The sequence below is a fragment of the Aquila chrysaetos genome, chromosome 2 (assembly GCF_900496995.4).
Source record: "Aquila chrysaetos chrysaetos chromosome 2, bAquChr1.4, whole genome shotgun sequence".
Taxonomy (NCBI): domain Eukaryota; kingdom Metazoa; phylum Chordata; class Aves; order Accipitriformes; family Accipitridae; genus Aquila; species Aquila chrysaetos.
Genome location: NC_044005.1, coordinates 45,600,580 through 45,627,918, shown reverse-complemented (window position 1 = coordinate 45,627,918; position 27,339 = coordinate 45,600,580). Strand labels below are relative to the sequence as shown.

Sequence of the window (27,339 nt, the reverse complement as noted above, 5' to 3'; positions counted from 1 at the left end):
TCCTTCTTACACTCCCTCCCAGTCTCAGAGGAGCTGTTCCTGCATATCGGTGCTCTGTCATGTATTTGTTCGCACTTGTCTTCTCCAGCTTGTTCCACAAGCACCTCTTCTTTTTTTTTTTTTTTTTTTTTGTCTTCCCAGAACCAGTAAACGTTCGCAAATGTCCTTATAAGGTCTATGGAAGCGTCTCTTGGTTTTTCTCTTTTGACTTCATACGTTATGGGTCAGCTGCCTGCTAACATGGAGCTTGGGGCACAGCTGCTGCAAGCATTGTCTAGGGGACAGAAAGAAGAATTATGATATTCTGTGCCCATAGCAACCTTCCAGAGAGATCTGGAAATGCAAAAATAATGAATATATCGGTTTTCCCTAAGGTTTTAATTCCTAACTGACAACACTAGAGATTAGTTTAGAAATTGAAATTATAATCAGATTGCCAATGGCTGTCAAGTATTGAGTTGCTGCTGCTAGCCCCTATTACTGTGACAGTTGTTATTATTATAACTACTAACAATTATACCGTGATCATGCCTACAGAGTTAGTCAAGGATTTGGGTTCCAAAACCCATTGGGTTAGGTACAATGTTTATACAGGTAAAAGAACAAAACAGTTGTTTCAGAAGAGCTTAGAGATGTCGTCCATTTGTGATAGAAATCCACTAGTGAACTATCTCTAAGGCATGCATAAGAAAAAGGTAAGAAAAACTAAACTATCATTAATAACTTTAAACTTGCTATCCTACCATCCTTTCATGGGAAGAAAAAAAACCCCAAAACCAAAAAACAGTGCCACAAATCAAAAACATTTGAAAAGTCTAAACATATGCAAAAAGGCCAAAAGCGCATGCAGTGCAGGTAAGGGAAGGAAGCCCCCATCGCTGGAAACATTCAAGATCAGGTTGGACGGGGCTCTGAGCAACCTGGTCTAGTTGAAGATGTCCCTGCTCCTGGCAGTGGGGTTGGACTAGATCACCTTTAAAGGTCCCTTCCAACCCAAACCATTCCATGATTCTAAGCTGCATCAAGATGATCCAGAAACTAAGGCACAGCTTTCCAAATGACACATTTAACTGCATGCTGCATTTGCTTGGACAACCTCACCGAAAGAAGGATTCTGAAAGAAAATAAAATTGTCCGGGGAGACATCTGAAAACTGAAGAGCTTCTTCTGATAGGTCTTCCCTGTCTAGTGGGAAAATACGGTTTTATAGACATAAATCTGGCTACTAACCCACAAGATATTAGCGTACTTCCAATGCAAATAGTTCTGACAAAACTGGACAAAAATCAGGGCTAAAATAAATGGGTTATTTCATTAATATGCTTGTGGTGATTTCAGTTGTACTATGGTGTGAAATTAAATGCATTTCAAGTGATTGCTTAATGCAATGAGGATACTACAGCTGGTTTATTTGCTTTCAAGTCCATGATATTCTGTGCTATAGGCATATTATCTTAAATCAAAGAAAATGATATAGTACTAGGATTTACCCAGTACCCACTGGAGAAACCGGTGGATGAGATGTGATCAATCTGCACATAACTTGTACAGTTATGAGTTATTTTTATTTGTATTCTAGTTCTAATCGTGCTATAGCAGCTACTGCTACCAGCCTCATTTTTATTTTGAGGAATTGGTGACCTGAGCAGTGCTAAGCCATGACATAATGGGAGAAAGAAAATTAAATGCCTAGTGGGAGAGATGAAAAGCTACTGAGGGAAGTGCTCTTATAGAGCGCTAACTTTTTACAAATGCTAAATGCAGCAGGTATGTACATTTAGAAGTACATTTCCCAAACCAGACTAAAAGGCCAGTAGCTAAATTTTTTTTTACCACAAAAAGCTCATTAGGTGTAGAACCTCACTTGTGAGTCCCAACAACAACTTTTTCATCAGGTGACAAAGGGTCAGAGCCTTGTTTTGTGGATGCTATGAAATGCTTGAGAAGGGAAATTTACACTAGAACATGGAACACTTTTTCACTCCCATGATTAGGAAACAAATTATGTTAAACAATTCTGCAGTTTTAAGGTGGAGGCTTCTAGTTCTAGTTGTCCAGTGTACGTTTTCTAGTGCTTAATCTCACAACCCTAATGAATTGCTTTTAACTGATACAGACTCAAAATCTGCTGGAGTCAGGTAATTCTTTCCATTTGGCAAGAAGGTGGTAGCACTTTTACATAGCAGGTGGAATCTCAGCAGGGCAACTCTAGTTTCACTTTGATGAGACATCCTGCCACCTGTCTCAGAAGTTACTCTGAGTAGCAACTTGAGTTAAAATGAAATGTAAAGATATTTTAACTTTGCCCCCCAAATACTTGAACACATACTGGAGTCTACATTTAACTCTCACAGGAAACAAAATTCTACTTTTGTGAACTTTTTCTTTATGCAATGTTAGCTGTCTCCTGCTCTTCACTAGCTCCAAACCCCAGTGTCATAAAGCAGCCTTAATGGATACCACCAACTCCTATAAAAATACCTAACTTCTTAAATCCTTACCCCTTTGAGTTGTATGACGCCCTCAAAAAATTTAGAAGCAAATTCAGTTTTTAGCTATCATAGTAATGGAAGTAAGCTTGAAAGGAAGAATCACCAGAGCTGGAAAGCATTTTAAAAAATACTTATGGAATTGATTTGGGGATTTTTATTAAGCATCAATTTGGGGTTTTGGTCACCTTGGGTTTTCTGAACACTTTTTATTTCTTGCAGTGTAACTATACCTTGCAAATACTTCACTTACAAAGATGTCCAGTTCTACAGGTGACACCAGAGTTAAACCACACACTCATCTGAATTCCTCCATATGCAGCTCGGGGGTGCAAACTGGCTTACTTCACAGCAGCTATTCTATATTATCTACTGCAGACCACTATAAAACAGTAGAATTCAAGTACCACTAAAACCAAAATCAGAACAGGAGGGGGTTACAGGCATTTTCTTCTGTGCTAGCTACAAAGAATAATACAGTTTCTAGCATAATTTATCCAAGCTTTGTTTTCTCATATAAAGTAGGAATAAGGCATGGGTAGGAACAGCTTTAGATCCAGTATATTTAAGAAACAAATGTAGAAATTACATTTGAAAAAATGGGACTGGCGTGGGAGGGTGTTAAGCCTTTGTCCCTTTTAAATAAAGACTATATATTGGGGAGGAGGATGAGTTGGGAAAGAATATAGACATCTAAATCAGTTCATTTATCCTCCATTTAAAAGTCAACTTGTTACGAGTACCCAGACACTGTACCGGTCAGGAAAGCTGTATGCTTTTATCTGCAGAAATGCAAACAGAACATAAGAATTAAAGAAAACATGTCACTAGGCTTAAAGGAAAATCAACCCACGATCAGCAGGGAGATTACAGAAACTGCCAATGTTAAAGACAACTTTTTTTTTTAAATGCCTATTAATATTATCAATCATTTAATATAAAACCAAATTTCTTAAATTCTAAAGAATGTTTTAAAGTGTCCATCAAATATTTCTTTTCGAGCCCTCAGAATTTTTCCTGCTTTTTCCACTGGTTTGAAATCTGATCTTGCACTTGTTAAGCCTCAGCTTCAGGTAAAACAGAATTTCAAATAATTGAAAAAAACACGAGTTAGTGAAGTTATAAGAAACTTTTTAAAACATTTTAACTAAGACTTACATCTGTGTCCATTAAAGAATATCACCAAAACATGTATTTTTCATTTTCCAGGAAACGCCAGCAGGTACAGCCAGTCACTGTAAGTGCAGCACAAGGTAATGGTACCTCCTCTGTGAAAAAAAAAAAAAAAAAAAAATTTTGAATTACTGAGACGTATTGCTGTCACAAGATGTAAGATAGCGCTTCAGCATAACATACAGAAGTACTTGCAGCTGCAGAGCAACTCAACAAACTTTTCTGTCCCATTTATCAAAACACTTTCAGTTTCCAGCTTAAAGCAGGTGAAACCATAACAAATATTGCACAAGGACTGTTTATGTGTATCCAAAGCATTTGAATAAAGTGTTTATATAAATCAGTGTAAACTCATTCTTTCTTGACACTTCCACTTTTACAACTCTTGACTTTGAATTCTGACAGGGTTTGATGTGGCATGCCATTTTGTTTCTGTCCACACACTGGTTTTATAGCAAGCAAAGACTTAACGGTCAAAAGGAGCGAAGTGCAAACACTATTAAAATGAGCTGGGCAGGTCACGCAATCAGAAAAATCACGTTGTGGATGTTCAAAAAACGTCAGAGATGCCTGTGGTTATGTGGAAAACATTGCTGCACAGTGGTATCTCTTCTGGGTGAATGAAGCAGGGACGGCTTCACTATCACAGCAGCAATCTGTGCATGTCAGCAGAACAGAGACGATGCCTTTGTAATATTGGAAAGACAGTACTGTAAATGCAAAGACAAAAGGATCTTCTCCATGTATACTTTTTAAAATTGAGCCACAAGTAGCACAGCTTTGTAAAGACAATCTTTTGTCCCTGCAGATGAGTAAGTAAAATACAAATTATCCAAAAAGTGTGCTTTGGATCATCCAAAACTATGCACAGTAAAAGCTGTTCAAGATTAAAATCCAACAATGCAACTTGCATTATAAGCTGGGCTAGCTGCGCTGTAGATACTGCTGCCTGAAGTTGGCCCAGCGCATCCCACTTTAAGATCCCATTTCAGTTGCTTATAGCAGAAATACTTGATTTCATAAACTGTCAGCCACTTGGACCAGCATTTACAAAGCTCCATCCCTTTTCGTTCAAGTGCCTTAAGTTTTGGAGTAAGAGTTTCAAATTTGTCAGGATTATGCTGGTGATGAGAATGTGCCTTTAGCTTTTCCTCTAAAAACCTACTTGTATTTAGCCAGGCTATTTGTATAAGGAGCAAGGGGAGTACATTACTTGAAAAATCAGATTTTTCATACCCACAGAACTGTCATATAAACAAATTGAGTTTTGCAACTATGTTTTCCAACCAAATTTCCCAAAGACGCTAAATGTATTGCATATGATCTACTATTTCAGTAGGACCTAATCTGAAACTCTGGTCTAGGTGTATATAGAGACTAAAAGAAGGAAGACTTCTCTCTCATGTTTCAGATTGTCTCCATGCATCTCTTACTCCTGGAAAAGCTAACACATCCTTACAGACAGACACACTCATCATTTTTCCACTGTAAAAGACTAGGAGAGGCAGCATTTCTAGAGCTGAGTAGTGATTACAAACATCTAAATATGTTAATGTGGTATTACTAAGATGTTAATTGCTACAATATTTCAAGGTTTCCTCGCTCAGATTTCTTTTACAATAACTGAATGCATGACACTCAAAAGAGTTCTGGCATCTACATTATTTGCAGAGTAAATTAAAGCTGTATTAATTCTCTCTTCTGGACACTATTCCCCTCTATGTAGGAGATGTGCTTGTTCATCATCAACATATTTTTACGTGAGACTTTTCTAGCTTTATTCAGCTCCTATTTCTACCACAAGAGGGAAGGGGAAAGTGGTGATTATTATTGAATGCTTGACTGTGCAACAACATTTCTTTAGAGTAGTTTTTGGTTTGTATACACCCACAAGCAAATAAATAGAGCTACTGGTCACTCTTTTTCTTTAAGAAGAACTTGGCCCTTGGACTTGGGATTCTTGCTAACTTCCAGTAATTTATTCCAGATTAATGATTTATCTTTGCATTGGTCTGGACATTATAATTCCTACTTGCTAATCTTGCTTCCTCGCTCAGATCAAGTTCCCTACCCCAATAAATTCATGTAAATAAATTTATCATTTTGTGTAGGATTTTCAATATCAGAACTTTAACAATAGCATTATCAGATAATTTCTAGGTATTTGTGTCTGTTGGAGAACAAGAACTTATCGGAGAGCCCCATCTGTGCGCGCACAGGGGTGTGGTGGCTCCATTAGCTTTCCAAACAATGGATTTCCTGTGAAGGTAAACTTACACTCAAGAACAGCCTGGTCTGGTTTACAGCCTGAAATAGAAATGTGGAACACTTTATCTGTGGCTTATAGCGAGAATACTATCGCTTTTTCAGATAATGACCCCAGCTGTCCTCTTTCTCAGCATTGTCTTTGCAAATGGTTTATGCACACACTTTCAAAGGATGATCAGCTAGTAAAAGATCTGCCAGAGAAAGACAGTCTGTAGCACCAGCCCAGCACGTCACATGAAACTCTGCTCAGTTCTGGACATAAATACTTCTGTAAACCAAAACCAGACAAGGCAAACACATTTTATTCAATTAAGCTTTCATTAAGCTTAATTATTTTATTTTGCTTTTGACTAATTTCTGTGAATTTAGCTACAGTTGAAATAGTCCCTAAGTGTCCCAAGGGCATATCATTGTTATTGTGTGGCACAAACGGAAAAACAGCTAATAAGCAAGCAAAATCAATTTATCAGTACCATTTACTTATCAGCCCATTCTCAAATCACACGTCCCACATGTAACTTGAATGACCAGTTTTTCCTTCCATTAGCAAGTACTTTAAGAAAAAGGATCTACCTCCTAGCAAGTGCCAAATAAACCAGATACTGTATCCTACCTGGAAATTTAAAAGTTATATGCAAGGCCTTCAGTTGAATTTCATTCCTGTTTCCAGCAGCATCAGCACAAAGCAAAGACTGACTGTGGCTAACAAACAAGTATAAAGCATGACTTTGTATCTCATAAAATAAAATAACCTCCCCACAGTCATAAAGTATCTACCAGAAAAGAAATACAACCTTCACTTCCACCAGCAGGAACTAGAACAAGCCCTTCTCCTACAATTGAGGTAAAACATCTACTTGCAGCTCTGGAAATAGGTCTTGCTACAATGATAGCTGTACTCAGGACTTTTTTTCTTGCTTATTAAACTCCATGATCCCTGGAAAAAAAAAACTCCAGCTGGTTCAAAACATACCAGGCTGTTTTCCGGGAATGAAGGGCTATTGGGAACGAAGGGCTGTTATGAGCACGCAACTCTGGCATGCCAGTCTGTATTGGTTCTCCGCCAAATGCCAAGGTTGTTCAAGGTTTTGCTTCTAACATCCAGCATTCTCACTTGGTGGCAGCTCCCTTGGCGTCCCACTGTAACCAGGAAACTGTCAGCTAGTGGGGAGAAACAAAGCTTTTGTCAGTAACGCTCGGAGACACTGCACTCTTACCAGGTTTCGGAACTGGCTATCTCCTTTCTTCATTTTCTCTGGGTTCTGATGATAATCAATTACTTCTGACCTTAAAGAAGGAAAATAAGATCCAATATAGTTAGAAAAGCCAAATTATTCAGACTTCTCTAGTAATTTTGAAAAATGTTATGTTGCGTAATATGCATTGAAACTGACTTTCATCACTAACCCTTCACCTTTACTTGAATTAATATTCAAGTGATGACCTCATAGCATCTCTGACAATCAACCAGATTTTTTTTTTCAACATTGGTAACGTACAGTTACTATTTTTGAAAATCTGATAGTTCTTAGATAAAGTATTTAACCATTGTTTAAAGTGGCTTTCTCTTCTGCCCGTTATACCAGATTAGGCTAACTTGCTACAATGCCTTTTAGCAACATGAAAAGCAGCAGAGCACTGTCCAGTTTAGAACTGGGCTACCACCAAAGGCAGTTACTGATTTGACCATTGCTGAAAGAGGGCTAAAAGACTAATTTTTCCTTTCTAAGCAAATCTATGTTTGACTACTGTAGTAGTGTTCTATTTTTACTAATAATAAGCTATCTATCTACTGTATGCAAGCTTTTTTCAATTCTGAAGTAAAATTTGGATATGAAGCTGGTGCACGTATGAGAATAAAATTCATTTTATCTAAAATGGTAGTGCAAAATTTTCATTTGTACAGGGAATCTAGGGAGAAGTACTTTATTAATTTGAGAGTTATGCCCAAAAACATGCAGTATGTGAGGATTCCTACCTCACAAGGACTCAAAATGGGTGAACCTTTTTTTGTACTCTTCTCTTCCCTTGTACACTGCAGGTGGTAGATAGCCTGAACTAGAAACACATATATAATCTATCTAGTTTTATATTAGCAAATGTAAACCAAAATTCTTTACCAATTCCACCTAACTGAATTTGCCTTTGCAGGATGGCCACAGAACTGCTGATAAGGGGCAACATATTTTACAGTACCCTCTATCATGGTTAGTGCAGCAAACCAAACTTACACGGTCTAGCTGGTATATATTTACATCATGTTCAAATGAGACTTGCTATTTGTTTGAACTCTAAGAGTTGCCTCCAGGGAAGGGTTGAAGACAGCTTAGCTCCTCTGTCATTGGAGACATCAAGGATGAAAAGTTTACATAATCTTTTACAAACATATTTTAAAACAAATTATTATTTCCTTTTGATGTTTCTACTTCCTCTTGATCCTACAGCCAAGTTCATATGTGATAAACAGAAATAGGAGTGCCATGAGAGGGAACTGGTGGGAACTGACACATGTAGGTACAGCTTAACCACTGAGAAGTCAAAAGCATGTTAATGGCAACACAGATCTTGGAGCAGCAGGATTTATATAGCAGGTTTTAATCATTCCAGTGTTCCTCTATAGCCACTCCATAAAGGATAGTCACTACCCAGGACGCTTCAAACCTGTAATAATTATTATAAGCTTTACTTTTTTATTCTCTCTTTCACAGTTGTGTAACACAAAACTTTACACAGATAAAATAATAATGCAATTAGAGAATTAAATAATAAATTGTATTGTTATGAAGTACATATACCTGTATTTCTACATAGTGCAAACGTAACAATCAGTCAAAACCAGAACAAGATTTGGAGGCATAAGCAGCTAAGGAGTATTTGCTAGAGGCAGAGTCCTAGAAGGTGACCAACAACACCTCTTGGAAAGAAATGCGTATGCCCGTTGGACTGACATTATATTCTGCACGACCAGGAAGAGCGAAGCAGCTTCTGTTCCCACCTAAACAAATGACGCAGGTCATGTCTCATCTGCCAATGACTTCCTCTGAGTTCTGTGTGGCGACCATACCTCACTCTCTCAACATAAATACAGCTATAAAAATGTATACAAAACCTTTGACCACTTCACCTCTTGAAATGGTAGGGCTGTTGCCACAAACAGACAACTTTCTAAATATTCTTAATCAGAACATGCACATGTAAAAGAACTTTTTAAATCTCTACTGTAATAGTTTTAAATGTTTCAAAATGTCCACTGAGATGAACCAAATAATTACTGTTGCCAGAAATGATTATTGCTGGCTAGCGGAGAGAAACCACGATGCTATTTTGTTACTCTAAGTGTAGGTAGTTTCCTTCCCACAAGTAAGAGAAATATGTGAAGTGGCTGAAAGATAAACATGTGAAGTGGCTTTTGCTCGTTTTGTGGGATAATCATGCAATCTGTCTTTCAGTAACACCAACTGCTCCCTTCAGCTGCAGTGCCTATCAGCTCCACTAGCACTGTAAAACTGATCTGGATTCCCTGTCTTGACACTTTTTTCCAATCCACTCTTCTCCAACTTATTCTGTCCAGATTTTAAATTAATTTTTTGACTACTGTTGAAATTTTGTGCAAAGTAAATGGTAAAATTCAACTTCATTACTCTGAAGAACAAGTGCACAATGCTATGCTATGGAAGTGTAGCTGGGCCAGATTAACCCATACCTCTGGCAGGGCAGCTGCACAAAACCTGACACGTTTTGTGTATATTACCCTGGCAGGATAAACACAGTGTTAGCTATACCTTACAAATGTAGATGAATACAGCTACAGTAGATGAACTGGACTGAAGATTTTTCTCCTATCAATCACCCCTGCTGTCAATTTGTTGTGTGAACTTTAATCAGCCTTATTAGTCTGTTCATCATTACCTTTCCCACTCTCATCTGCAGAATGGCAAGATATCAACTCTCTTAAAGGCAGTGAGCCAACATTAGCAAAAGAGCTCTGAGATCATTAGGTAGATGGTGGCTCTCAGAGGACAGCAATGGGATGTAACAAGTACTGACGCTATAGTTTCTTTTTAAATAATATTGGACACTGGGTTTTTGTCAGAAGTTATTGCAAAGTTTTATTTCTCTGTTGGCACGACAAACTTGTTCTTTCATTGGTATCTTGGGGGGGGTTAAATGCATTGAAGTTTTTTGTTTTAAAGTTCAAACCTTCAGTGAACACAGGTGGGTTGCTTTTTTTATCATAAGATTTCATCACACACCCTGTTCCTGCGGGCTCTTTCTGGCTGTTAGCAGACCTATTGGTTCAAATTTCATTTCAGTAGATTTTATATTCTCTAGTAATGCCAGCTCTCTTCAACTCTTACTGAGACCCACCTTATGTAGGCTGTGGCTAGGTTTTATTGAATGGGTGGAATATTTACTCAGCTGTAACATTCAGATGTTACTTATTTAATAAGCCTCATACAGTGCTCAGTAAATGACACTTGTATATTATTTTGGAAAATGCTCTGGTATCCTGCAGGGAGAACAGTTGAAAATATTAGCTGTTACACAGATGTTGTCGCATAATAGACCTCAGGTACTACTGAGTTGGTTTAGAAGTGGAAAGAGAATACAAGGCTACACTTCCCAAAATGCTGCTGTGTGCACACCAAGGGAAAACTCCCTGGCTACCAGCTTTCTTAAGGAAAATGGCAGCAATGTGGATGCACAGTAATGTAAGTATAATCCCAGTGTTCATATAAATGTGAATGGCGCTGAGCTCCATGCAACTGTTTTTGCCTGGCACACCATACGCCATTAAAATAAGGTTTCATAAATTAAAAGATCAGGTAGCACAGAAGGCAGTTCATTGCAGGAGGCTACCCAGCTTACTTCCAGCTAATGGTATGCTATTGGCAGTACTTTCATAAAGAATTGGTCCTATTCCGTGACATCAAGAGGAAGATATGGCCCAGAATCCACACTGAGGGGTGTGAATGACAAATAGTTTAGAACCTTGTGCCCATGCAGAATTGAGGGAAGCTGGTAGAAAGTAATATTATTTGATAAATCAGCTGATTGTTTAAGTAACTAGTGGACTGCAGCATAGGCACTGATCTCCAAAGCTGGCACTATGAAACAGCACAGAAGTAGTGCAACTATTTTGGAAGTGTGTCGTCCAGCATGTAGTGCTCTGCCTGTGCTGTCACTTGCCGTAGCCTCTCGGCATTCCTTGTGTCTGCTGAAAACAGTGCTGAAGGGTCTACGGCTTCCTGTAAGCTGAGACTAATAGAGCTATTATAAAGAAACATACATGTTCCGCTTCTGCAACACAGAAATATATTTCATATTTCTAAGGAGCACAGGAATTGTACACCAGATACTCTATAGAAAAGCCTGAGAAGGTTCTGCAACTAGCAGTTACCAAACAACCTGCTTCCCACAGCAAGTGTCTCCATTCAATTTTCAGTAATTAAAGGCACTTAATTAGTAAAGTATGAGAGTCTATATCCCTGATCAACCCTTAATTTCATTTATTTAACAAAATCAGCTGGTTGAAACTGGATCTCTGCAGGAGAGGAAACTACAGTATGTCAGCAAAATCTTCGGGCTGCCGCCTTCTGCCCGAAGTTTACCAGGCCAAAAAGAAGCTAAAATCCACTGTCATAAAGGCACAAAATTTGACTCAAGAGGCAACCAGGAATAATAGAGTTGATTAATATCTTAAATGTGAAATATAGTTTGTCATGTGGCAGGTTTGAACATAAAAGTCAGCTATGTGACTTGCTTCCTGTTAAATGCTATCTTGCTCGGAATTTGTAAACAAACTTTTTATTGCATGATTGCCTCAGATGACTCATCAAACTATTGAACGAGTGCACACATATAGATCAGAGTTAATATTTATGTACTGAATGCATGCAATAAGAGTGTGACCAACCCTACAAAGCAAAGTAAGCCCAGCTACGTGCTCCATGTGTTGGTTCATTAGCTGATGCTTGGCTTATTGCAACATTGACTGCAATGCTAATATTCCCTGCAGCTCTGCTGGCAGTTTTAAGGCATGATGTAACAAGTCTTGCACGAGTGGAATGCTTCCCAGCTCTGAGGTATTTTGCTTGGTTTAGTTTTGACTCCTGCATAAATAATTTGCATGTTGATTTTTAACAGTGTAGTTAAAAAGGCAGGCTGTGCCTTCACCTTTTCCTGTTTCTTCCACAGACTTCTTGTATAAAGCATTTAGTTAGCTTCACTTTGCTTATTTTACAATCTTTCTTTGTTTCAGTTCATAAAAGTTCACATTTACTTTGAATGCTACTGACTGTTCCTCCTAAATGTGCACAATTTAAAGGACTTTTCATTTATAGAGGCTACTTGTCCACCCTAGCCATACTCGCATTGAAGTATTCACTACTGAAATATTCAGTGTTCTCATACTATCCACTGAATAAGCTATATAAGGCACTTCTAGGGCATATACGGTTTCATAATCCCAATTCTCACCAAAGCAGTAGTATCGGACCAAATTCAACTGGGAAGTAGGCCTAAATTCAAAAAGGAAAAAACACAGCTCTGCTTTGTTTTACAAACTTCTCTTTACCATTTAATTCTGTAGAGAGCATTTAAACATTCTGAACATTTAAATCATTGATTATTTTTGAGATAGGCTACAAAGGTTGTAAAACTCTTTGAACACCTATTAAATTTACATCACCGGCAATAAACGGAAAGACAAATCCTGGATCACAGCTTCAGTTGGTCTAAACAGATAAAGCTTCTTTGAGATCAGCAGACTAACAGATTTGTACCAGTTCGGAATCTGACAGACAGGTATACAGGAGTATACAGGAATATACAGAAATTAAATGTTTCCATGCAATAAAAGTTGTGGGGTTAACTGTTCAAAAAGCTACTAAATAATTTCTATTATCAAAGGGTGTTGTGGTTTCAGCCCAACTGGCTATAAAGCACCACGCAGCCACTCACTCCCTCCTTCCCCCGGCCCTGCCCCACTGGGATGGGGAGGAGAATTGGATGGGAAAAGGGGGAGAGAAAAAAAAAAAAAGGAGAAGCTGATGGGCTGAGATAAGGACAACAGCTTACTGGGACAACAGAAGGAGATAAGAACCAATAGGAACAATAATACTAATAAAAGGATATATAAAGTGAGTGATGCACAAGGCAATTTCTCACCACCCAGAACCCAATGCTCAGCCCGTTCCCAAGCTACCATTCCCCAACCCCCCCAGCCTGCTCCCCAGTTATATACTGAGCATGATGTCATATGGTATGGAATATCCCCTTGGCTAGTTCGGGTCAGCTGTCCTGGCTGTGCCCCGTCCCAGCTTCCTGTGAAAATTAACTCCATCCCAGCCAAACCCAGGACAAAGGGCAAAAGGGTCTAATTTAGCAGTAATGTTGAAGGGTGTAAGGAAGATTTCCATTCAGAGAGTGATTTAAGTTAGCTAGGACTCTTAGGTCTGAGAAAGAAGCTGGCAGCAGCCTGGTTCAAAGCAAAGAAGAAAGGTGGTTCTTCACGTGACAGGTGGTGGGACATGTGCAACTTCTTGCCACAAAGACACCGAAGATAATAAAGCTCACGTGAGCTCAAGGAGAAGTCTTCTAAGGGTTACTAAACACCTCAAAACCACATCCAGCCCAAGGAGTGCCAGAGCTGAAAACAGCTGGAGGACAGGAATGCGTTCGGGGGAAGGATCGTTCCTGCTTGCCTTGGCATCTCTGTATGGCCAGCGCTGGACAGGGAGCACTGGGCTAGCTGGGCCTTTCGTCTGATCCAGTACACCCAATACAAGTTCTTAGGTGAAAGAAAAACATCAGGATTGCATTTCAGAGTAAATTAAGTCTTACCTCCTCCCCTCCATGTAATATTAAGCTTAACCACCTCTCCCTACCTATTCTAGAGCAACACACTACAAAATAAACCCATTTTTCAATTTGTTGCTGAATCACCCCTCACAATCACAGCATTGCAAAACTTGGAAATGCTAGTTTTTTAATCAACTAAATTACCTTCGACTGCCAATTTGAAATACCAGCAAATACCTAGCCTAGTTGTCTCACAACTTTACAGTCTGGCTAACTGATTTCTACATAACCCAGAAGATTTAATCATACTTTATATGATACACAGAATACATAACCATTCAGTATTAAAAGGTGTCATCACCTTGAGTTTATCTTGGTTATGTTATTCATGACTGAGTTATGCAATTACGCAAACATTGACAAAAACTTAGATGGTGGTGTGGTGTAAAATCATCTTCACGTGCTGCTAGGAGAAAAGAGTGGGGAGGAATAAATAATTATTCTAGGAAAGTTTGGGGTTGGGTTGTTATTTTTAAAAGCACTGGGACTGATTTTTCAAGTTGCTTCACTTGTAAAGTGAGGTGGCTTCATCATCACAAGTCCCAGTGCAGAATGTTCCGGGGAAACCGTAAACACACTAACGGAGACTAATGGGCTTGTCCACAAGGAGTAATCAGTGCACAATAAAGAAGGAGATAAATTCAAAGCGTGCTAGCCAGCTTGCAATAACTATTATGGTCTATTTCCACATGCAGGAAAAAACTAATGTCTCAGTATCTTATACCTGACAACTTAGACTTTTCCAAAGTTATAAATAAATGACAGACACTGTGAGACACATCATGATCTCTCCTTTCCAACTGCTAAAAACCTTATCTCTATTGCCTAAAAATCATCTTTAGTCACATAAAGTCTTTCCACCTTCACGCACAGAAATGATTGTAGTTGCCTATATGAGGCATTGGGCAGAAGTAATCTTAAGAGGAAATTCTGCATATAAAGAAGAAGCATTTTTCTTTGAAATACATGTGCAACTATTAATTGTAAGTCATTGAGCTTGTCTTCCATAGACCATTCTTCCACAAGTAGCATATCCATGCACAAACACAGTGGTTCCTTAGTTGGTAATCTGGGGAGAAGAATAACAAGAACACCTAGCAACAGCACCACACTGAATTTACATCACTAGGACTAGGTAGCAAGGCCAGATCCACGAAGTTAATCTTTGTGGGAGAACTTGCCTCTGCAACTCTGGGTGAGTTTTCAGGGGAGCTGCAGACTCAGGATCTGCCTTCTGCCAGTTTTATGAGATGGACAGTCTCCATTCAGCATGTGTGCTCAGACACAAATGCACTCTGAACAGACTCTACGGTGTGTCTTGCAGGTATCATCAAAATCAACTGATCAGCTCAAAATGGAGATGACACAAAGAGAGGTTGTGATGATACTGAAACGTGTTCAGTGATCTGCCTGGTCCCCATACAATCGCATGTTCCTGAACAGTCCAGACACAAGCAAGAACAAACCAAAATGTGAATTAAAATATTTGCCCTTCTTCTGGTACAAGCCGATATGGACCATAATCTTATTTATAATTATAAAAAAATTAAAGCCATTTCAGTCATTTTACCTTCCAGTCAGTGTCCATTTGCAGGTTAGTGGTCAAATAAAATCATTTTTACAGAGCATATTTTGTTAAAAGACTCTGTGTAAACCAGCACTGTATTTTTACTGTTTAAATGAGCTTGGGTAACCTTTGCTCTTGCTCGGACTGTCAGGTAAAACAGGAGCTGACAGGGACGCAGTGCTATAAAACTGATTTTTTTACATATCCTTTTCACAATGCGTAGTCCTCAATTACGTGTAGACACTTCATCTTATTATGGCCCTTTGAAGGATTATGGCCCAGAGAACCCTTGTTGTGAAAGAAGTACATGGCATGCAAAGAGATGAGGGCAAAATACTGTGGCTTAAATACTGTTAAGTGCCATTGGCACATTTGGTAACATCTTTCAACAACCTGGGTTACACTATAGTTTGTAGCAATAGTTATTTGACAGAGATTATCTTTCCTACGGTGTCTTAATGTATTATATTATATTAATACGTTAACGTGTGAAGAAGACAAAGAAGGGCTCGCTGCCAAAGGTAGTAGTAAGCAAGAGGAGAATGGGGTCACAAACTGCTGGGTCACAAAGAGGAGAGATGAAATACACGCAAGGCAGAACTTGAAGAGACAAAGCTACCTGTAAGAGAAAAACCTACTGCAGGGATTAATTTAAAATCAGGCACCCAGACAGCGTTAGTTCGTGGAGTCGGAAGTCCTGGAAGAGAGTGAGTATATCAAGTTTTCTTGTATGTACACTAAAATAAACCATAAGCAATTTTGTATAAATAATTTCTGGCTTCCTCTAGCATGCATGTTAATTACTGCAAGTGTTTTTAATTAATCAATCATTCAGAATTTTAAATCTGGAAAACGTGCTTTATGCAATAATAATAGAGTTCTACAGAAGCTTAAGCTTTCAACTACTCTAAGTTCAATATAAAAAGGTTGTGTTCCATTTTAATTTACTGTTCAGGGGTTTGCTACAATTTTGTGCAAACAGGCAATGAGGGACCACTAAAATGCAACTAGTCCTGCTGGCACAACTCTGCAATGAATTTAACATAAAGGTCTGTTCCTCTAATGCTAATTTAGTGAGGTTATAAGCTGAAAGCAGAAACAGATTTTAATGAGATAATGGCAGAGTTTTACACTGCTTTTATTTTCTGCTACTGAAGATCTGGGGGAAAATATTCCACCTAAGTGGTCACATTTCACTTGATTTCCTGGAGACCTTTTACTGAATACAATCCCACATATTTAAAAAGAAATGCTAGCAAATTGGAAGCAACAGCAAACAGACAAGTGAAGAAAAGCAAAATAAATCAAGTGAGGGAAGGTTTGGCATTTAATCCAGGGGCAAGGAAGGTTTTGGGGACCTAAGAATTTAAGGTAATAGGGCAAGTGTGCTTCTAAAGTGTTTTCGCTAAAATGATCTGGATGAAAGAATGAACACTGTGATAACGGAGCTACAAAATCAATGCTATTGAGATGATATGAAGCAATTTACACTTCTCCCAGTAGCTGATTCAGGCTGTCTGTAATGTCTGGTGGATTTCATTTGAAATGTTCATATTTGGAAGATTCTCATTGGCAAAATAGGTAGACTTTTTTTTTTTTTAAACTATGTTTAAATGTACCCATAATTGCTTTTCCTTTCTCCTGCATGTTTCATATAGTTAATGTTTCTTGTAACTGAAGTAGGCACTTTTTAACTACTCGTCTGTACAGTCTCTAGAAAAATAGTGACCTGATGAAGCTCTCTAGACTTCACTGCAATTATATAACCATTACTATTCGCCTCCACTGCAATCCACTTCCATAAGCTATTTTATCATAGACTGATAATTTCATAGTTCCCTACAAGCAACGCATAAGAAGCAGATTGCGACTTAACAGCAAGTAACTATTCGACCAAAACACTAAAGTTTGATGGCAATTACATGAACAGTAGTACACTACAAGGCAGCCAGCTATTACAAATTTAAAGCATAAACTGCTATCTGCACAATAGCTTTTGACACATACGTTAAATAACATTTTTTGAGAAGCTTTCTTGTTCTAGCCTAGGCACGACATAAAGACTGAAATCCAAGTAACAAAAATCGTATTTCAAAACTCTCCACCTATTGGTCAGAACTGAGGTTATTGCCCGTCAAGTATGATGTGCCCATTTATCTCATGTTAGTGTGAGACTGTGATATGATCTGTTCGGAAAGTACACAAGTAAGCTGCAACTTCCTTACTCCTATTTGCTTCATTTCTTTTTGCTCGGTTTAGGTCTGAAACTGGGAGCTGTACCTACTGTCACTTAGGAGCGGTTACTGGTTGTGGAAATGAAGCTGTCTTTTGTAGTGCTATACCTGTAATACTTCACAGGCTGAAAATTACTAACAAAATTTTCTGCAGAAATTGCTCAGGGCAAAATCAAATTCTCACTTAGTACAGGATCTTAATTTTACTCCTATGCAGGCAGTTGTGTGTGGTCTCTGGGATTTATGAAATACAGTGATTGAAAACTGTGCTGGAGAAATCGCTCTATATGCTCCTGGATTGAAAATGAGGAGCATCCCTCATAATCAGGCCTGCTAGAGAGCACTTTTCTTCTCTGCTGCCTCTCATTATCTGTCACTCAATTATAAAAGACTTCTATCCTTGATTTCTTGCATCAGTTATATTTTTATTTAGGGATGTAAGAAATTCTCTCTGCGAGTATGTGATTTAAGATCTTGCTTCTGAAACGCTGACTTTAATTCATTGTTGGTATTTCTGAAACAATTCAGCTGAAAGTCTAGGGTGAAAGAACAATTTATCCTGCCTTTTTTTTTTTTTTTTTTTCATTTCTGTTCTTGTTGTCTTTTACTAGAAGTATTTCCATGCCAGGTGTTGATATTCTTCTGCTCAGAAGGTCCCAACATCATTGCCCACTAATTTTTTTAAATATTAGCTACTAATGAAAGGTCATTGAGAATAAAATATGCAAAATAAGATTTGTGTGACTTGTATGCCATACAGCCTTTTCATTCCATGAACTCTAGTGCAGAATAACTTTATATGGCTCAGAAATAGATTTGCATCTCAACCTGTAACAAGAGAAAGATTTCTTGTGTATGTGACAGAAATGTGAACATTTATATGAAAATTTATCAAGGCTGATAAAAGGGCAGCTGAATTTTCACTGTGGCTATGAATTAATTTAATGAAGTTTCAGGAAGATACTATATTCTTCCCTTCCCTTCTAGAAAAATCAAGTCTTTTTTTTTTGTCTTTTTTTTTTCAGTTCTGCATGTAAAAGGCAATTTTCTCTATTACAGAGGGCCAGATTATAAGGAGAGTGCTCAGGGACAATGGCAGTCACCAGCAGCTACAAAACTAAAGAACTAACATTCATAAGAAGAGTGCTCAGAGAGAAAACAAGAGAAAATGAAGAAACGTTAAGGGAGAAGATGTTATATAAAGGAGAATTTGGAGACATGAAGAGTGATACCTTGAAGATGAAGTCAAGATGCAGAAAGAATGGGTTCACAAATGGAGGTCAAACCAGAAACGTGAGTGACTGAAAATTTGTAGGAGACAGTTTGATTAAGGAAGTCAACCAAGATAAAAGTAAATTTGAAATAAAAAAGAAAGGCAGTCCTCAAAGTTAAATAATGAAATGCTGACTATTAGGTCACGTGAAAGAGTGAAAAATGAGCAGTTCTGTGAGCAATAGAATTTTTGATGTCTGGCTTCTTACAAATTTGTGTCTTGTGATTTCATTTTCTGTTGTCCAGCAAAATGTGAACTCTGACCAAAGTTTTTCCTGGTGTTGAGCGTTAATAATAATTAATAATTGTGCATTCACTGGAGGGAGCACATGCTGCAGCCTTTCCAGCAGTAAAGGCAAGTGCAGACCTTTCTTCTTCACACAGTCCCCAGTTTTCATGAAAACTGCAGGAAGCTGATATTTTTAAGACCTTCACTCTGTTATCGCCGAGGTTTCAGCTTACCGATGGGTTCAAAAATGGGTCATTAGATTTAGATGCTCACATAAACATACACATAGCTGAATCAAATAAGCCTTAAGAAACAAGACAAATTGGGTGGAACAAATCCCAGAGGAAGAAGAGCTGTGGTTATTGAGTGGAAAGGAGATGAATGAGGCAAGACAAAGAGAAAGCCGACTTTGTCATGGCTTCAGGACAAACGGTGAAAGAGGAGGTAAGATATATTGAGACAGCATTTAATAGAAAGAGAACTGGGAGGAAGGCAGAAGAGAGCGATTTATTGAAAAAGCAGGAGAGGAAGGGATAGGATGTGAAAAGCCTGTGGCTGGCAGGTTCTGAAGAAGGAAGGGGAAGAGGAAGCTGTGGCTCCCCAGTGACAGGCAATACGGAAAAAGAGGTTTGAAGGCAGGAGAGAGCTCAGTAAACTGAAGGAGGAGATAATGAGATGAGAAGAAAAGTGAGCATATGCAGCAGTGGGAAATACAGTAGTGCCACCTGACTGAAGGGACAGAAGGCAGCGGGCACAGGCGGCCAAGGACAGAGACGTGGATATGGGGAAAGGATAAGCTGACATAAGGATGAACTGTGTGAAGAAAACTGAGTAATGGGCATTAGATCACTTCTGCCTTGCAACTGTGTGCCAGGGCTTGAGGAGGAAGGCTGGAAGGGGCTGGCAGGCCGGCTCAAGTGTGCTGTGTTGTGGTCGCTGCCAAAGGGGCAGGTGGAGCATAACTGGTAAATGCTTTGTTCATGAGAGATATATTGAGTTATGTCTGGTAATTATACAGCAAGGGAACTAAAGATAATGATGTGTCTGTGCATCAGGGTCTCTGGGAGTATCGATTAATCATTGTACCAGTCAAAGCTGGTTGTGAACTCTCCAACAAGACATGGCTTCACCAGAGCAGATTCATCGGCATCTTTGATGAATCGTGGGGCGGGATTTCGGGGGAACGCCAGGCATCCAGCCCCTGCAAGCAAGGGAGCCAGCTGGCTCAGGGGCCTAGAAACTCTGAAACCACAGGGTAGCCCAGAGGGCAGACCCATCCCGGCGATCCAGACCTGGGAAGGGAGCAGGCACTGAGCAAAATTAACACGATCGTGAAAGGCACAGCTGCTGTTCAGGAGGTGGGCAGCACTGAGCGCGATGAACACCATACCAGTTTCAGCCAGCAGCTGCCAGGGATCATACTTCATTTCAGAAATCCCACGTGCTGGTATTTGCAGACTATCTTTTCAACAGAAATTCCAGCTTACAGGAAACATCAGAAAATGGTGTCTTTCCCGGTCTGAATAAAATGTATCTGTATTTCTAAGATTTGGCCAACTTTGCTTGCCACATAAACTTGCTACTTGCAGGATCATAGATTTCCTAGTCATGTTGAATCGTTAAAAGGTTTTTGCACTTGGCAATTTGTGCATCATCCTCCCGCACGTATCACTGATTTGATAATGGACATAAAATCTTTCTGCCATGACTTGAGTCTTCTGAAATGAAGTTCATCTAAAGGGGAAGAGACCCTCTGCCTAACTCTGAGCCATATCAGCAAAAGTGCAGAACAGACACAACTACAAGTGGAGTCAATAAGCTGCAAACATTCATCACTGATGTTTAGTGAGTGAATATTTGTTCCTCAATTCAAGAGAAGTTTTGAAAATGCCAACCTACAATTTACTGCACTTCCATTTCACCATCTGTAAATGGGAAACAGACTTCTATACTCTGAGAGGCAGTGCCAATAATTTTAATGTATACATAGGTCAGAAAATGCCTATGGGTGGAAACAGCATGGAGGAGAAAAATAATCCTTCTTTGTTTGGACACAGCTTCGTTAAAAACCAAACTTTCTGAACATGAAAAGACAACGCAAAGTGAAAAAGAGTTACTTTTCTTCCAAAAGCTTTCTTCAGCTTACTTGTCCTCCCTCTCCCTATTTATAGTATCCTGTTGCTCGGCTTTCTCTGTCATGTTTCTCTGTCCCGAGGTTACTGGAAAGTCCTGTCCTTGACACAATCAGAGGTTAGCCACAGTGACGTTACAGCAGCCTGCATGAGGACGATAAAAACCAGATTTGCTTCTCTGTCAGCCACCGCTGAAACACAGATGTTGAAAACTGTTTAAGATCATAGGGATTGTTTCTTGTAGTGACAACCTGGCAGGAGCTCTTCTCCTTGTTACTTATCAGAAAGAAGTTAGCTGCTTTCAACACAATCTCTCCTTGCTGTTGTCTTAACTGTTCTTTCAGTATCTTTCTGACATAGACCAAGTTTAAAATCTCATCTTATCATGTCACATGTTGTAGTTTAGAAAGAAATATTTCTATTACAAGAAAAAATGGGTTTCTTTATCTGTTTTTAGGATGTAAGCACAAAATGGAAAATACGGAAAAAAATATTCAACCCTTAACTGTGAGTACTATGTAACTGTAAGTTTATCTTTACTAGTACCATCTAGTGCCTACCATTATTCTCTCACATTTTAGGTATCTATAAGATATAATCATTCTTCTAGACATAAACATTTTCCCTATATTATTTATGTGTATAGTGTTATATATAGATGAGCTTTGGGACAAGGGTTTTATAGCAAGTTTCTGTTCTATGACAAAACAGAAGTAACGACCAAGAGTACAGTCCCTGGCTCAGAAAGGGCCATCTGAAAGAGCTCATTTGCTGAAATAACCCCTTGTGCTTTCTCTCGTGGGTCTCACGGTCAATTCTAGTAATGAATCTGCAGCTCTGGATTTCATACCTATAGAAGACAGGTATTTAACATAGAAAAAAACAGTATTTACCAGCGGTTAGATAGCTCAGAGAAACACACAGTGCTCAATACAGTCTTGACAATCTTGTTCAGTACACAGCCTTGGATGGGGTAACTTTCCAAGGAAGCGGTACTGGCAGGTCAGTTCAGAATGCTGTAAGAGAAAGAGAGATGCGATGGGTATAACTGGACTAATGACAAAGACTTTTCAACTGTAATTGGACAAAAGTGTTCCACCTGCCACTGACTCTGCTGTTTTTCTTCCTGTTCCCAAGCAGTGTGAATCTTGTAATCAATAAATAGATAGGACTGTACAGATCTTTCATCTGCAAGAAGCACGCACAGCTGTGCAGGAAATGGAGGTGGAACAATATAAAAACCCCAACTAAATACAGCTAGGAGTATGGACATTTGGATAAACTGGGTTAAGCTCCCTGAAGAAAGTCTGCAAAATTAAACAGGGAATAGATGACCGCACAAGCCAGTAGCAAAAAAAGTAATTGTGTGCAAGCATGACATTTAATAAACAGCACATTAGAAGAGAATGCAATTGCTAAATATAATATATTAGTGTCACACCTGCTACTGTCTATATTGCTTTTCTCCTTGTTTTCGAGATGACATTAACTGTATTTTCTATAAATAGATTAAACTGTAGAAGCCCTTTACCTACAAATAGCACACACAATTCTGCAAAAAGCACCTTGCTCATGCTGGTCTGAACAAAAGAAAAGATGCATTGTGTAATGGTAGACAGGATGGTGGTGACAGTTGGTGGTTGCTGAGGCTGAGATCTTCCATGTAACCACAGACCTGCGACAGCAATGGTACAAGCTTCTCTCCAGACTTCGTCATTATTGTTCTTCTATGTTGATCTGCATGAGATAATTCTGCAGGTGAAAGATATACCTATAAACCTTGCCATCTTCTTTCCGTGGTTACCAAATGTGATCTTGATACTACTTCTGGTTTCTAGCCACTAGAAAATGCATTGCATAATCATATACCAAGACAAATATATGCCCTCAAGTAATCTAACCTGCTGAAGAAAATGAAGCAGTCGAGAATGTACTGAAATATTTTGCAGCAGAGATAGGGAGCCACTCCCAGTAGTTGGCAAAAATTGCTCAGAAAAAAAGCAGTGTTTACTTTTAATCTTGCACATATCTTCTCTATCAGCACTTTCTGTGATTCTTCTGCTTAGTTGGGTCGCATATTCAGCTCCACACAAGTTCCCCTCATCATTCTTTGATAGCCATCATTGTCAGAAGCCATGAATCTCTTTAAAGAAAAGTTTCTCCTTAGCGATATTATTCTCTTTCCCAGAATCGTACAAGAGGCTTGGTTTGCATTTCAGCTAGCTGGTGCTTCAAGAATGGCTTTCTCCTCCATCAAAACAACCGTAACATTTGCCTCTTACCCCAGGTTGGGACAGTTCAGGAATCTGTCCTCCCTTTCTCCTTCCTACCCAGTTCAGCCCTCTCACTCTCTTTCCAGTACTGGAGTCCAGTAGCACGGGGCAAGCATCTCCTGGCCTGCTGCACTCTGCAGCAGCCTTAGAAGAAAGCTTTTTTTTACCCAATGCACTGGTTGGCTGGGTTGTGCTCGTTCATAAACAGAAAGGACCCCCACCCCTCCACAAGCCCACCGAGGGGCTGGGGAAAGCCGGGCAGTACAGTTCGAGTCAGCCATGTAGCACGCTGGGGCTCTCACAACAGCAGGCAGGTTGTCAAAGCACAAGATTCCTGGGCTTTGGTCACATGCATCTGATCAGGAAAAGACACTGGCGTTTCATCTCCCTGCTCTCTGCCTCCTGCAGAAATGCTGAGATGAGCTGCAAAAGCAGCATTTGTACTGGTGTAAAATTCTTCCTAACCTTTGTCTCATTGACATGATGCTGTGCTAGAAAAATATTATATTTATTTAACAGTTTAATTCTAAAGGAAGTCAGGAAAAGTTTCCTGAAGAAGCACAGATACTCCTTAGTTTTAAAAATCTGTAAGAACTGTAAGTTCTTACTCGTTGGAACAAGTACTTTTTCTAGATCAAAGTGCTGTCTATTTTTATTGCTACTTTCATTATGATGTAAACAGAAGATACTCTGATCTAGAAAGCAGATAAAATATTTCAACCATTACGAAGTAGCAACCTCAATTCATTATTTTTGAAATAAATACAGCCCTTTTACCAGATCATGGCACATGGTGGTAGTAACATAAAATGTTCACTAGTAGTTAAAGTCTAGGAAACAACAAAAGTATTAAAGTAAAAACATCCTATGCTAAGTGAAATGTCAAAATTCTGAAAGGAACTTATTCAAAAGTTGTTTTCATTTTATTCAATTTTCCTGAGGAGTATTTACTGAAATTTGTAAGTTCACAAAGAATGTTCTTCTGAAACTTTTTTCTGCCAAGCTATTTTAATTACACTTTCTGGCCAATTCCATACTTCTATAGCCTTCTCTGCTATTTTACTTCACAGATCCTTATGTGAGGTGTCACATCCTGGATGGCAGTGGAGAAATCCCCATTCAGCCTTCTAGTTGTATTGAAATCCGCTGTTCCAAACTTAGAAGTTAGGCATGTAACTAGAAGCTCAACAGCATTTTTGCCTCTTAAAGGCAAATGATCAGTAGCAGCTCTTGTCTCATGCCAGGTTCAAATCCAGGTACTGGGGAACGTCTACTACATACAGACACTTCTCTGAAGATTGTGAAGCTCCCAGCCCTCGGTTCTGTAGCAGGTCTGCTCTGTGCCATTTGAAGTATGCCTCCGTGCTCCCATTAGCACCCATCTCAGAGGCAGAAGACCTGCACGGGAGGTAAACTGAGGCATGAAGTAGTTACACTTCTGAGGTGGTAAACAATATACTGGAATTCCAGAAGTCTAACAATATTAGTGTTCTCTTTGGAAGAAGATTTCCAAATTTGGTATCCCTTCCAGCTGGAACAGAGATGCAGTCTTCATATCTTCTCTAAAAAGTGCACACAGGCTGACCAAACAGTAAGCAAGGTCTAAATGTCAGGACATGTGGCAGACAAGATGGGATTCAGGAGACCTACTCCTGCCTACTTGTGTCCGTCATCCTGCTCCTTAATACCTGGTCGGTGTGGGATATCAGAAAAGCAAACAAGCTCCAGACATATCTGAGCTCTAGGCACTGTTTCCAGCATGGGACAACTCAGGCTCCTAACACTGGCAGTCTGACTGACTGGCCCTTGAGCAGGGCAGAATTTTCTTTACAAAACAACATTTAAATGGAAAAATTATCATTCGTTGATCCCTGAATAGTTGCTTGTAAGCATTTTAGGCTCTACAGATGTGCACCGATCGATGCCTGGACTCCTGGAGGTGTTCGAGTGGCCTCAGCGCTCCCAGATTCACAGGTATGGAAGCAGCAAGCTGTGCCAGAGCTTGACATAGCCTGAAAAGCCTGAAGCCATGGGTCAGGGTCCCAGGTTTCACAGCAGTCTCACAGGGCAGACCAGAGATACGCAGTCCTGCGGACTCCTGGACTACCTGGAGAGCCGTATGAACAAGGAGCAGGGGAGCCCGGTGGTTTTAAGCCTTGGGCTATTTTCAGGGAAGACAATCACAACCTCAGCAGCCTTAGCAGCAGCTGAGTAGAACTGACATCCTTGTCCCTTACAGAGAAGTGTATCACTATTAAGGTTTTCAGTAGCCCTGCTTCTTTGACTGGGATATGTCTCTCTGAATTTTTCTACATTTTGAGTAACTACGCTGACAAAACTAGTTTATGGTTTAAACCGAGCCTCACTCCAAGGCGAAAATATACTGAAGTAATCCCAACAGGTCAAGGAACTAATTTGCTGGATGACAGAGTTACCAAAGGCTGTGTGTGTGGCTGCTCTTTTATCATTTTTAGGCAGGTTCTCTTGCCTTCATAAATGCAGCTTCTATTTAATGTAATGACCTTTACAGAAACAATGGTGAAATTGCATAAGGGCATAGAGGCATTCTTGCCTTTAAGCATTTTGGGAGAGTCTTGCAATAGACAAACTCACCTATCTGAAAAATAAAAGAGTAAGATGATGCAAAGTAATATTAGCATAATAACAGTCACCATTCTGTGTCCTCAAAACTGTTAATACACTAAGTAGCATTTTCACCAGCTAGGGAAAACATTATCCTCACTATGAGAAGAGGAAACTAGAAAGAGAGTCACAAACAGAGCTGAAGGGGTCTTTTCTACAGGAAGTCTGTGGAAAAAAATGACTGGATGTCCTGTATGTCCTGAGGTTTTATTCTCAGCTACGGCACTGCTAGGCTGGGGCTTTACAAAATTTAAAATAGCATTGTATAATGTTCCACTATGTTGTAACTTAATGACATCGGTCAGGATTTGTGAGAGGCTCTGTATAAATGCAGCAGCATTAGACCATCAATTCAAACATCTCTCGCAAACCTATGTCATTTTCTTTTTGCTAATTTCTCATTCAGCAGGTAATTGTTTTCCATGTTATTTCACGTAGGAGAACATGAAGAACAAAGCCACAAATTAAAGACAGTCAATTATTCTTTATATATCTCACAATAACTGTCCATCAGATTGAGAATCTATATACTGCTTCCATACCAACATAAATTATCATTTACTTATTTGGGTCAAGAATTAACTGACTTCCAGTTCATAACACCTCTATTACTTTTACCAGTGTTCGAAGATGAAAACGTTACTAAGACCTAGACGGACTGACAGTTCCTGACACTTTGAGTCTTTGCTGTGGTAGGAAAAGCAGTAATACAACTCCAGAGTCATTCTGTTGGTATTCCAGTTTCCTGAAGCTGAAATATGAGTCACGCTTCCTTCTGTCAACAGTGCCCTCGGTCATCCACAGGGTTTTGCCGTCACAAGAGTGAGAGGTTGCTTTGTTACCTGACTTTCTGCCGGGAGAGGACATCGTCTTATGAACCAAAAGCCCGCTGAGGAATGCCCTCCTGGTCACGTCCCAGGCACTGCGGCACGGGGCTTGGTTTTGTGCCCTGAAAGGTGGGGAGTTGGTGGAATTCATGCTACAATCTCTTCCACTCCTGGGTGAGGTTTTACTGTCTCGGCTTTGCTCTGCAGCTTATGTTGACAGAAGCTGACTTAAACAAGGATTAAATATAGTTGTGCCTCAGTGTGACTATTCACACATACAAGGAAGGTGATGAAAAATAAATGAAGAGTGCGTTATAGTTATTTTACTTTGTAATATATTTAAAAGCTGTCTCCCACTGCTGTTCCCAT

At 39.4% G+C, this 27,339-nt stretch overlaps 1 long non-coding RNA gene across 1 annotated transcript; it reads right to left on the bottom strand.

The window, feature by feature from the left end:
- Window positions 1–60: 60 nt before the first annotated feature.
- On the bottom strand, window positions 61–27,304 carry LOC115334701. Its single transcript, XR_003921224.2, has 4 exons — window positions 26,986–27,304; window positions 6,904–7,091; window positions 3,648–3,757; window positions 61–274 (listed from the first exon to the last, which is right to left on the bottom strand). It is a non-coding gene; the product is annotated as an uncharacterized LOC115334701 (long non-coding RNA).
- Window positions 27,305–27,339: the final 35 nt, after the last annotated feature.